We start from the raw sequence: 10,799 nt of genomic DNA, 5'->3' as shown, positions 1-10,799 counted from the left end.
GCAGCGCCATTGCAGAGGACCGTCTGGCTCACATAGCCGTCATTGATGATGTCAAGTCTGCTTTTCTTTAGCATCAAATAACTAATGAAAATTGAACATAACAAGGGGGGGAAACACCTTAAATGACAAAACCATCTTTGGATAAAAAAAAAAAAAAAAAAAAAAAAATTTATATGCACTTTGAGTTTTAGTTGGGCCTATGTCCCACCTACTTACATGGAGGGGGCGGGTTTATAGCCTAGACTGTGGGGGTGAGATGTTTGGCCTTAGGTTTGGGGACTTATCATGTTGTTCATCTCTAATATACAGTCTATGCATGTTCAACATGATAGCATTGGTTATTCCTTTTAGCTTCTTTTTCAGCTGCACTCCTTCCCAGTAATACTTGTGTTAAATTTATTTTTGAATCATTCTTAGACAGCTATCAGGAGGCTGCACACACTTGGACTGCAGATTTAGATAAGAAGAAATCCTGATTTATAAAGTCACATGGCTCATATCAGGAATCTGACAAAGTAAAGTATGTGCTGACCCTGCTCTCAGTGTAATTTATCCAGTCGGTTTGAAAAGCAGCAATCATATTATGAAAAGAGTCTCTCTAGAGAGGGCTGTGTATTTCAGATTGGGTTGGGCGATTTATAGTTAAATGTGGACTTTTTTACTGCAGTTACTCCCATTTGAAATGTATGAAGCAAACCGCATTTGTGTGATTGTTATCTACAGTAAACCGGCTGGAGACAGTTTAACAGACGGGAATGACACAAATCTGTGGAATCCACAGAGCTGTGTCATTGTCTAACCTGTCTAACAGTGTTTTTGTCCTTCTACCTTTGAAATGAAACAAGCCTTTGTGTGTTTGACTCCACCATTGTTTCGAGCGACACATCCTGAAAAATTAAACTCACTTTCCCAACAACATCTAATCAGGCCCTACCTAAATCAATGGTGCTGCCCCAACCTTTTTACACACAGAGTGACACATCGGATACCTTCTATCAGCCAGTAATAAGGTTTGCAGGTACCTAAACTAATTTTATTTTCTAATAGGGAGACAAGCAGGAAGAAGATAATGCCATGCAAGTCGTTACAACAAACACCAAGAGCTAAGGGAATAAAGAAGAGGGCTACGTTTTGTTTTTTTCTTTAATAACTTTTATAATAACTGCTTATGTAAAATATAACACACATATTATACCATTCATATGAAACAATAGCTTAATAAAACACGTTAATGATGTTTGTCCACCCTGTGTATCAACCTGTAGAATTGTTTTAAATTAAACCGAAATTTATCTCTCTAATTGCTTTGCCTTAACAGTTACAAAATGACTACAGGATATAGCTCACCATGACGTATTTCCACCTATGCAAACTAAAGACATGTTGCTGCATTCAAAGGCTTCAGTGTGAAACCTACTTTGAGCAATTTACATATATAATAGCATTTTCAGCAACTTACACAATTAGATCTAGGCCTACTATGGATGAGCTATTTTATTTTTTGTCTGGAGTAACCAAAACTCCTATACACTCTGCGGCCTATTTTGAAAGCTGAAAAATGAAGTCAGAAAGTACCAAAAACTGCAGTTCTTCAAATGCCCACTTCAGGCTGGCTCCAGAAGCCAGACAATCCCCATAGGCCCCCGTGTTAAAATACCCAACTTTAAAGCAGAAATTAGCATGTTTACAGCCTGGTACAAAAAAGCTCTTCTTTATAATTAATTTCAACATTTATGACAACTGTACAGGGACTGAATTCTTTTTTAATAACTCACCTGTTTACATTTAAGGCCCAAAGTTTCCTATTTTTAAGGGAAAGGAAGGTTGAGTGATGGGCTTTTGTTGAGGTGTTGCTACATTCTACAGCTTTCTTCGCAGTTTTACAAAGGAACCAAACAATATTGGCATCATGATACACAAGTGTGTGATTCTAGATAGCATGCTGGCGTTGTGGAACCAAAGGAGGCATGATTAGTATGAGGTTTAACACAACAGCGTCAGCCTCTAGAGTGTAACATATGGGTCACACCTCTTGTTTGAGTTAACCGCTAACTCCTGCCAGCTGCTTTTTAAATCTTCCATGGTGGGTCACATGTATAACATGCTGTCAAAATGTCACACCCCTCCTGCCCATGGCCCCTATCCTTTTCATACAGACACCCTTTCAGTGATGCTACTACCTCCCATGGCAGCTTAAAAATGAAATGAATTCTGCCCTCCCATTGTGCAATTGTACCTTTTATACAGAATGGCAAGGTGGCAAAATGGTGCGACAGAATTCATTCCTCTTTTCACCTGTGTAATAGGGGCTAAAGAGTCAAATCCACCACTCGCTCCTCCACAGCTCCCCCGTCATTTAAATAGGGTCACTTCATGTTCCAAAAAAAACGAAGGTATTAATGGCTGAAATGCAGAACTTGAGGCTCCAAAACGGCAGTCTACAAACCAATGGGTGATGGCACAGTAGCTAGGTCCATTTTTTATTCAGTTCATGGTTTGCAGTAAGATTTTAAAATGTCATTTTGTTGCACCATGGCCCCTGGGACTCTGCTAAAGCAGTCTGTCTGACACTCAGAGCTCTCACCTTCATGACAGGACATAATCTAGCTACTTATCGGTATATTTAGCTTCTTAGAGGGTGAGCCATTATACACTTTCTGCAGAGCACCACTTAACTGGCAGGGTTAAACTCACCATTGAGCTGCGCCCTGTGGTGTTAAGCAGCTGCAATCAGCACTGATGCAGCTGTGTCTTTTGATCCAGGTGTGGCATCGAGGCAGGTATCTCTGGTCCATGCCACGGTAATTGATTGAGTGATCTACCATCTCTCCAGAGGGGTGATTTTTTTCCCAGAGTGATGATATGGAAAACATTTTTTGCCCCTGTCATCTCTTATGTGACCTCTCACTCTGCAATATGACAGTGGGAAAACAGCCCCAGGTCGATCCCTCTAAATCTCCAAGGTTGTTGCTAGCTACAAGTGACAAGTTCTCTTTTTTACCTCATTGAACCTTCATTCAGGTTACTGAGTGGAAGTGTTTTGCCTAGCCCTGTAAATTATTTCCTTATCACATAAACCTTTTGAATAAGTAAAGAAATAGCACACTGTGGCTTTGGAAAGATTATTCATAATTATTGCCTTGATGATTTTAAAAACATAATCTTTTTCTATACTGGAGAATGTACTGTCAAAGCTATTGAACTGTTTCAGCAGAATGGGCTTGTTTTCTCCAGTGTATTCCTATTATCTCCTCAGCTCCTCAATGTTGTCATGGTCCTATAAAATGATTAATGGGGGATCTCACTCCTATCTCCCTGGTGCAGAGCAGGCACCCCCCACTATTTGAGTACCATATACAGTGCACTTTGCATAGTTTCTCATACTTAAGATCCTTTTATGCCCCATCTCAGCTAATAAGGCCTGTATGTGTTAATTTCATACATCATGCCTCCTCATTTAGGTCTTTTTTAATAAGTGATCCATAAAAGATACAAAGACATGGATTTGTCTTTTCTTTTTTCTTCCTCAAAATAATGTGTGGTTCACAGAATGTTAAATCCCCTGGATTAATTAAAGTGAAAAAGCAATTTCAATCTCCTATCTTTAGATCTTGGGCTATCACACCATTGGCAGCAATTCCTGCTCTTGAGTGTTTACAAAAGTACCATTTAAAAATAAAATAAAATAAAATGTTGAAAAAGTAGCAATTGCTGGGATGTTTTGTATTTAACTGTGCTTTTTTTTTTTATACTTGTCAGACAAAGCAAAAGATTTGATGGCTGCTTTTAGTGCTTCACCTCCCCTGTGCATTTTCAAATAACACTTGTTTGTGTTCTTTTTCAAGGCTCTAACAAGATTTAATGAATAGGTTATAAAAATAGGTTACAAAGAGGGAAAAAGAGCACTGTTTACCATAAAACATGTATTCTCTCTGTGGCTCATTTGTTTGTTAGTTGGTCTTAAGGCTCTGGGCTTTGCAACTGAAATAACAGCGTCTACGACATGATGCACTTGCAAATGTTTGGCTTGTGGGCTGTAGATCTGGATATTTCCAAGACATTACTGCAAAGAAAATTAGCTCTACTGTACAACCATAAAGATTTATTTTAATTTTTTATTGTTGCGTAGTTTTTTTAAGGGGCAATTAAACACCACAGCCCATTTAGTCTCAGGCTCAGTGACTGCAAAATGATAGTTAATTATCATAACAGTGAGATATCTAAATAAACAGCTTCTACACAGACATAAACACAGAATATGTATGTCGTCAGCACTTTCATATCATTTGACAATAGTTCACAGCTTTTCTTCCCCAAGACTGTAATAGAGTAATGAGAAAGGCAATTATGGAGCTTTTGACTCAAGAGTAGCATGTTTAGATTACTTAATTTTTACTCTGACCAATTAAGGGAATGGATTTTCTGCCCTAAATAAATAAATAAATAAATAAATAAATACATACTGTAGGTGAAATATTCTGAAGTTAATGTCCAATTATAAATAAATAAGAACTCTGCTTTACATAATAACTGAAATGAACCTAAGGAATGTGCCCAATGTCTCTAGCATCTGACCACTGGGGTCTCACATTACATCAATCAGCCCTTCAAGGGTGTAAGTGAGAACCGTTGTGGGGCTGAACTTGGGCATCATGTTTAATAGGTGTTTTTACTGTTTCTATATGTATTTATTTGTACACAAACTTAACCATAAATAAACAAAAAGAAAGAGAAATGTAAGGCAGGGCACTTGTAAAGTATAATGCTAGAAATTAATGACAAAAAGATATATTGCTGCTGTAGAGCGAGTGTGTTGGAGATTGCAATATTATAACGTCCAAACAATTCTCTCCTTGGACAAGCTGCCAGGAGGACTGAACCAACAGTGAATTAAACATCACTCTGATGTGTATCTGTTTTCATTTCCTCCTTCCTCCACCTCTTGTCCTTCAGGCTTCAGTAAAGATTACATTCAACCTTTGTAGATTAACAAGAATCGTTTTCAGCACAAGCCTCTCCTGCCCTTAAAACAACACGCCTTGAAGCATCAGTTGATGCTGCCGCTGCTCACTTCCTGTCACTCTTAACAGGCTCCTCAGTCACTCACTGTATGCATTATTGAGCAAGGAATGGCATGCAGGCATGTCAAACAGCATGCACGTAGGCCTGGGCAGATATTTACTGCACTGCACGAGATAGGACAGCATTTCAAAGATACATGATGACACAGCATGATTCAGCTAAGATTTTGATAAGAAATGTTCTAGAGTCACAGGCTGAGCTGAGCTGTATTCGAGCCCTAAATACACACAACTATGCTACAAATCTTAAGTATCCCACCTGAGAAGGCACTCGTATAGGTTTTACCCATCATCCCTTAACTTTCCAGTATCATATAGCCAATGACTATACAGTTACTGTATACTATAACAACAGGCAGTGAGGGTAATTCTCCAGGTTGCTTTCATAAAATATAAACCTGCAAGATTCAGTTTGTCCTGTACGGCCTGTTAATAATATTTTTTTTTCTACAGGCTCTAAAGTTACATCATAGACTGTTGGTATCGGCTCACCCTCCCCTTTAAGGGTTGTGGCCTTGTGAGTAACCTGAGAGTGTGACGTAGTGCATCAGTTTGTGTTGTGAAAAGCCGCCCTCCCCCATGGCAGTAAGTGAAGACAGCATGCTAGCAGCCCTATTGCACCATGTCTTCAGTGTTTTGGTTGTTTGCAGGTGGCATACATTTTATGTCCTGCAAAAATCCACAGAAAGCTTCACACTTATAAAAGTAGTCCTGTAATCGCACATGATGGCTTATTTTAGCTGTGCTGATAACCCCGTAGCCCCCTTATTTTACTTTACTCTATAGTCACAAAAAAGGTCATATCTTATACTTTAGAAAATTCCTTTAAAATTGGGCCAAATTGCCTTCAAAAGTACCACTAAAAGCCCCTCTGACATTATTTGCAAGAAGAAATATAAATTGAGAATAGCTTATCTGCTATAACCCTTTCAGACCTCTTCACACCAGTTGTAAAGCTGGGATCTAGAAGAAAAAAATAAATCAATATATTCAATACAAGCGTAAATTAAGGTGAGACTGGTGTGTTAAACTATTGGAAAGACCCTAAACCCTTTAATTAGACACAGTGTAGATGTTAATCTCTTTTTTTCTGTTTCAGGTTGTCACATGCATACATAACTAGGTACCAGTTATGTTGTGGTAAATCACTCATTCTTAATGACAGCCGGGCTGTATCTGTGATGCCTCAGCCAAAAGTATGCTGATGTGGTCTTTTGGGTCGATAACTGACAAAGCTGGCAAAGGCTCTCAAACCTCATGCTTAGGACCTTTAAAAGACCCAAAGTGTGCATGGCATGAGGACCAGTCGTCGTCCAATGGATATTAATGAACTCTTTTAAACTCTCTCTGCTTTTATTTTACATGTCTGTGATCAATTACTCAATGAGAAATAATGATCTCAGTTTATATTTGGTGAGATAAGGAGGGTCAGTTAACTCCTCCTTGATTCACACTCAAGTGGAAAGGGTAACTGTCAATGCTGATTACTGGATAGATGAGCTGGGAGCCAGGGCCATAGGCAGGATTTTAGATAAACTGAGGCCATGACAACACCAACTCCCCATCAGAAAAAAAGTTTGACCAGATTTTCTCTATTTGTGATTTTCCAACGCACAAAAGTCTTCAGCACTCAGGGGAGTAGAGAGAAAAGTTGTCAAAGTAGTTAAAAATACTATATTTTCACTAAACACTCCACTGTGTGTACATATACCTACAAAAAGTAATCCACTGTAATTCTTGCACTGGGTTTACACTGGACGCAGAAGCACCCTGATGAGTTAATTGGCACGCTGCTGTCCATCAGCAGTCGCTTGGCTGTTCACACTAGGAGCGCATTTCTCCACACCGGTCAGCAGCGATTTCTCCTTCTCTGCTCCTTTCTAATTACAAGGAGCGCTCTGTCCTCGTCACTCTGTCCCTGCTTGTGTGTCTCCGGCTATATGTATGTATCAGTGAGTTTGTGTGTGTCCATCGCTGTGTGTGTCTCTCTCCCTCTCTGCAGACAAAACTCACAGGCATTATGGAAGCTTTTGAATATATATGCATATATATATTGCATATATTTTATCATTTTTCATGATCAAATATTCCATGTCATCTCCAACATAGCATTTATATCGTTAATAATAGAGTATTTAGTGTGTTTTCATTTCAGATTCGCTCACAGCTTGCAGAAAAAAGACCAGACACTGAAACTATTGCTGCAGATCGTGAGCTGCATCTGGTATAAATGGTCTGACTGCTCAACACAGGTGCCAAAAGCAAGATGCGTAAAAAATCGAGTTCATCCAGTGTGAACTCAGCATTATATATTATGTCTCAATTATATAACCCACATATTTGGGAAGGTTGTGATCATGTGACTAATGAGCTGATGGGAGCAAATAAGGAAGTAGTATAATGAGTAAAAGTCCATGTGAGGAGGCAGGTTGGATAAGAGGATGGGTAAAAAAGACAGGACATTCCAACACAGGCCATTTTTAGTTTTGGGTGAAGTATTGTCATCTCATAAACTAACTAATTGACTAACTAAAAGAATACAACTAACACATACAAATAAGTTTTGATTATTTTCTATTTGCGTACGGCAGGTGCACTCAAATTGCTTCCCCTGCCTGTGATTGCAAAGAGAAGTGAAGAGAGAGAAAGACAGTGGGGAGTGTTGTGCAAAAGCAGAAAGTGGAACACATTAAACAGAGCTAAAGTGGAGACAGAGGACTCATCTCACCAAGGATGTGATTATGAGTATCTGCACCAAGGGAGCTCTCCAATCTCACACCTTCACCCAGATCACAATTAACAGCATGTCCCTCTGCTCCTATAGCAATCTCAGGCCTTTGATTTGATATATTGTGTTAACATTTGATTGATACTCTACCTAGGGGGATTAATGATAATAAGTGACTTCACAGACCTTCACCACATCAAACAAGAGCAAGGTCGAATCAATTGGTTAGAAAGAGGATGGAAGTGAAGAGGGGTGAGTTAACAAAACTCAACTAAACTTCACTTCAGTCATGTGCTTTCAACATCATACTGCCATGCATATCAAGCCAAGCTGCACAATCAGAGAAGAAACAAGACATGAAGCATATTAGCCCAATCATATCCAATGCAATATTTTCCTTGTCTTATAATTTCTCCCCCTCAGGCACAGTTTGAGATTGAACAACATCCACATTTTGAAGCTTCACTGTGTTCTTGTTTGACACTTTTACTACTTTTACCTTGCTTTCACCAATTGATTTGCTGCTGCCACTGTGGAAAAGGGACTGCTTCCTGCCTAATAGCATCATGATTGCCACTGCTTATCTTCTTCTAAAAATGCGTAAGTCTCAGGAGCAAATTTCACAAAGAATGGATTGCAGCTGCTGATAGCACCATGAATTGCAACCGCTATCACCCGTCTCAAGGTCCATCTGACAAAATATAGCTCTAATGATGTCAAAGCACCAACGAGTCCATGAAATTTTGCAGCTGTGTGCAGTTTGCTTTTAGGTGCAATTTGTTGAGGAAAACTAACAATTTCAGGCCGCGAGCTGCAGGTCCTGACTGATGAGTTGCATACTTGGCCTGATGATATCTTTGCCTAGCTACAATCACTGCTGCCATGATCAGTGGAAAGTCTGGGCCTGACAACCCTTATAAATGCAGTTACCACCAACTCTCAGAAGACACTTATAATTTCACTTTTAGTGTGTGTGACTATTAGCGCTGATATCTGTGAGCTGGAATGATTTTGCTGTGAGGCTCATTGACTTAGAATGGGGCCAATTTGTGCCAAACGTATGCAGATTACCTCATTTAAATATGTGCAAATAGTATAAGGAGCACAGAGATGCTATTTGCATGGCAGTACAGTTAGGGTGCATCTTATCCTTTGCAGATGTTCGAAGAATTACAGTTTCTTTTCATCTTATATCTGCAGGTTCGATCCTTTTGTCTATTTTTCATCAGTGTGAATAGCACAATTACCATTCATCTTGACAAACACCTCACGATATTATTAGATCAAGCAGGAAATGTTCAATGCAAACATGAATCCATCAAGAAATTATTTTTAATTAAGGTGGTAAGTATTTAAACTTTTTTATGAATTTAGATTAGAATTCAGATTCAATTATGCACGTTCATTTCCAGTTTCTCTCATGTTTATTCATATCTAATCCCAGCCATTATTGCTAAAGAGCAACATTCACTGAAAGACATAAAGGTTATCACATATGATTGACAAACATTTAAAAACTTTAAGAAAACTGTAACCAGTGGATGTCCCAAGCCCCCTCTCCCTGTGAGTTGCTTCATTTTTTCATCTCTTTCAAGTTCTGTTACAGCCATCATTGCTTTAGTGGAGAGATTAAAAAAAGATTAATGTGTGTGAGAATCATGAGGTTCGAAAAAATAATTGCCTTAGTTTAGTTAGAGGGGTGCTCAAGCTGTTGGATAGCTGCTGCAACAAACACATTTTTCAAAAAGGTCACAGTAAGAGCAGTTCAAAGTGGTGCAAGCATCTCATTGGAGCATGAATGATGATAAGAGTGCAGGGGCTGCTGTGCTTCAAAGGGGCCTTCTTCAAATGCCATATCAACTCCTTCATAATTAGTGTAGGCAGACCAAAGTGTCTAACTAATAGCAACACAATTTTAAAAAATCACATTATAACAATGGTAATAGTGAGCTAATTAGTAGTAATGAATATAATAGATGTTTCAAATATAATGTTACCCAATTATCACACAGCACACAACACCTCCAGCAGCTTAAGTTCTCCCACTGACACTAATGACCACTTCTGACCTCTTGTAGTGCTGCTCATAGATGTAACGGTCATGGTAATAAAGGGTGCAGTTTCAATAGCTCTGTTACACATATTAAAACAAAGAAAAAAAAATATTACAATGCTTTGCCTGTCAGAGCCTGCTTCTCTTGAGTCTTCTAATGCATAATATGCTTCTTGCACAGGCTGCAGGCTGTCTACCATCACAGGTGAACCCAAAAGTGAAGGTCAGTATATGTCATCAGCAGTAAATCCCCTCAGAAATCATTCAAATCTGACAGATTTCCTTTTTGCTCCGTTTGCTTTGGCAAGGGGCATGCCTTTGCAGTTTTCATGACTTACTGCACACATGTACTGTTAAGTAACAAAAATCCACACAACAAAGATACCATATAAAACTTGATTCTGTATTTCTTATTTGGTATATTTTTTTAATATCCACAACAAAATAATTAAAATGAAATAAATCATGAATAAATAAATTAAAAAAAAAAAAAAAATTCTTGATTTCTTGAATTTTCCATCTTTCAAATTGAATCAAAAAATTAAATTAACTGATGACCTGATTTTTCTAAAAAACAATGTGGGCTCTAGACTCACAAAGAAGTAATCCATCTTAATCATCACTTCTGACCCCACTAGAAGTGTGAGGTAGTATAAAAAAGCCAATACGACAAGGCAAAAGACACCAAAGGAGAAAGAATTTTGGGTTGGGTACTTACTTTCACTGGCAGGCATGTTTACAAACAGTATTGGACAATTCTGCATTGTGTAATTAACTGTGGCCTAAAATAATTTCTCAGCAAAAGTCTGAGTTGGAAATACTTCAGAGGCCCGCCTCCCAACTAACCATTTGAGCCAATATTCCGTAATATATTTGTCATTGCAAGCATGTTCTCATCCCAACTAATAACATGTTGCAGCTTTGTCAGTGCATGTGC

Source organism: Plectropomus leopardus, chromosome 5 (genome assembly GCF_008729295.1).
Source record: "Plectropomus leopardus isolate mb chromosome 5, YSFRI_Pleo_2.0, whole genome shotgun sequence".
Classification (NCBI taxonomy): Eukaryota; Metazoa; Chordata; class Actinopteri; order Perciformes; family Serranidae; genus Plectropomus; species Plectropomus leopardus.
The sequence above is the reverse complement of the archived record's forward strand: the minus strand, read 5'-3'. Positions refer to the sequence as shown.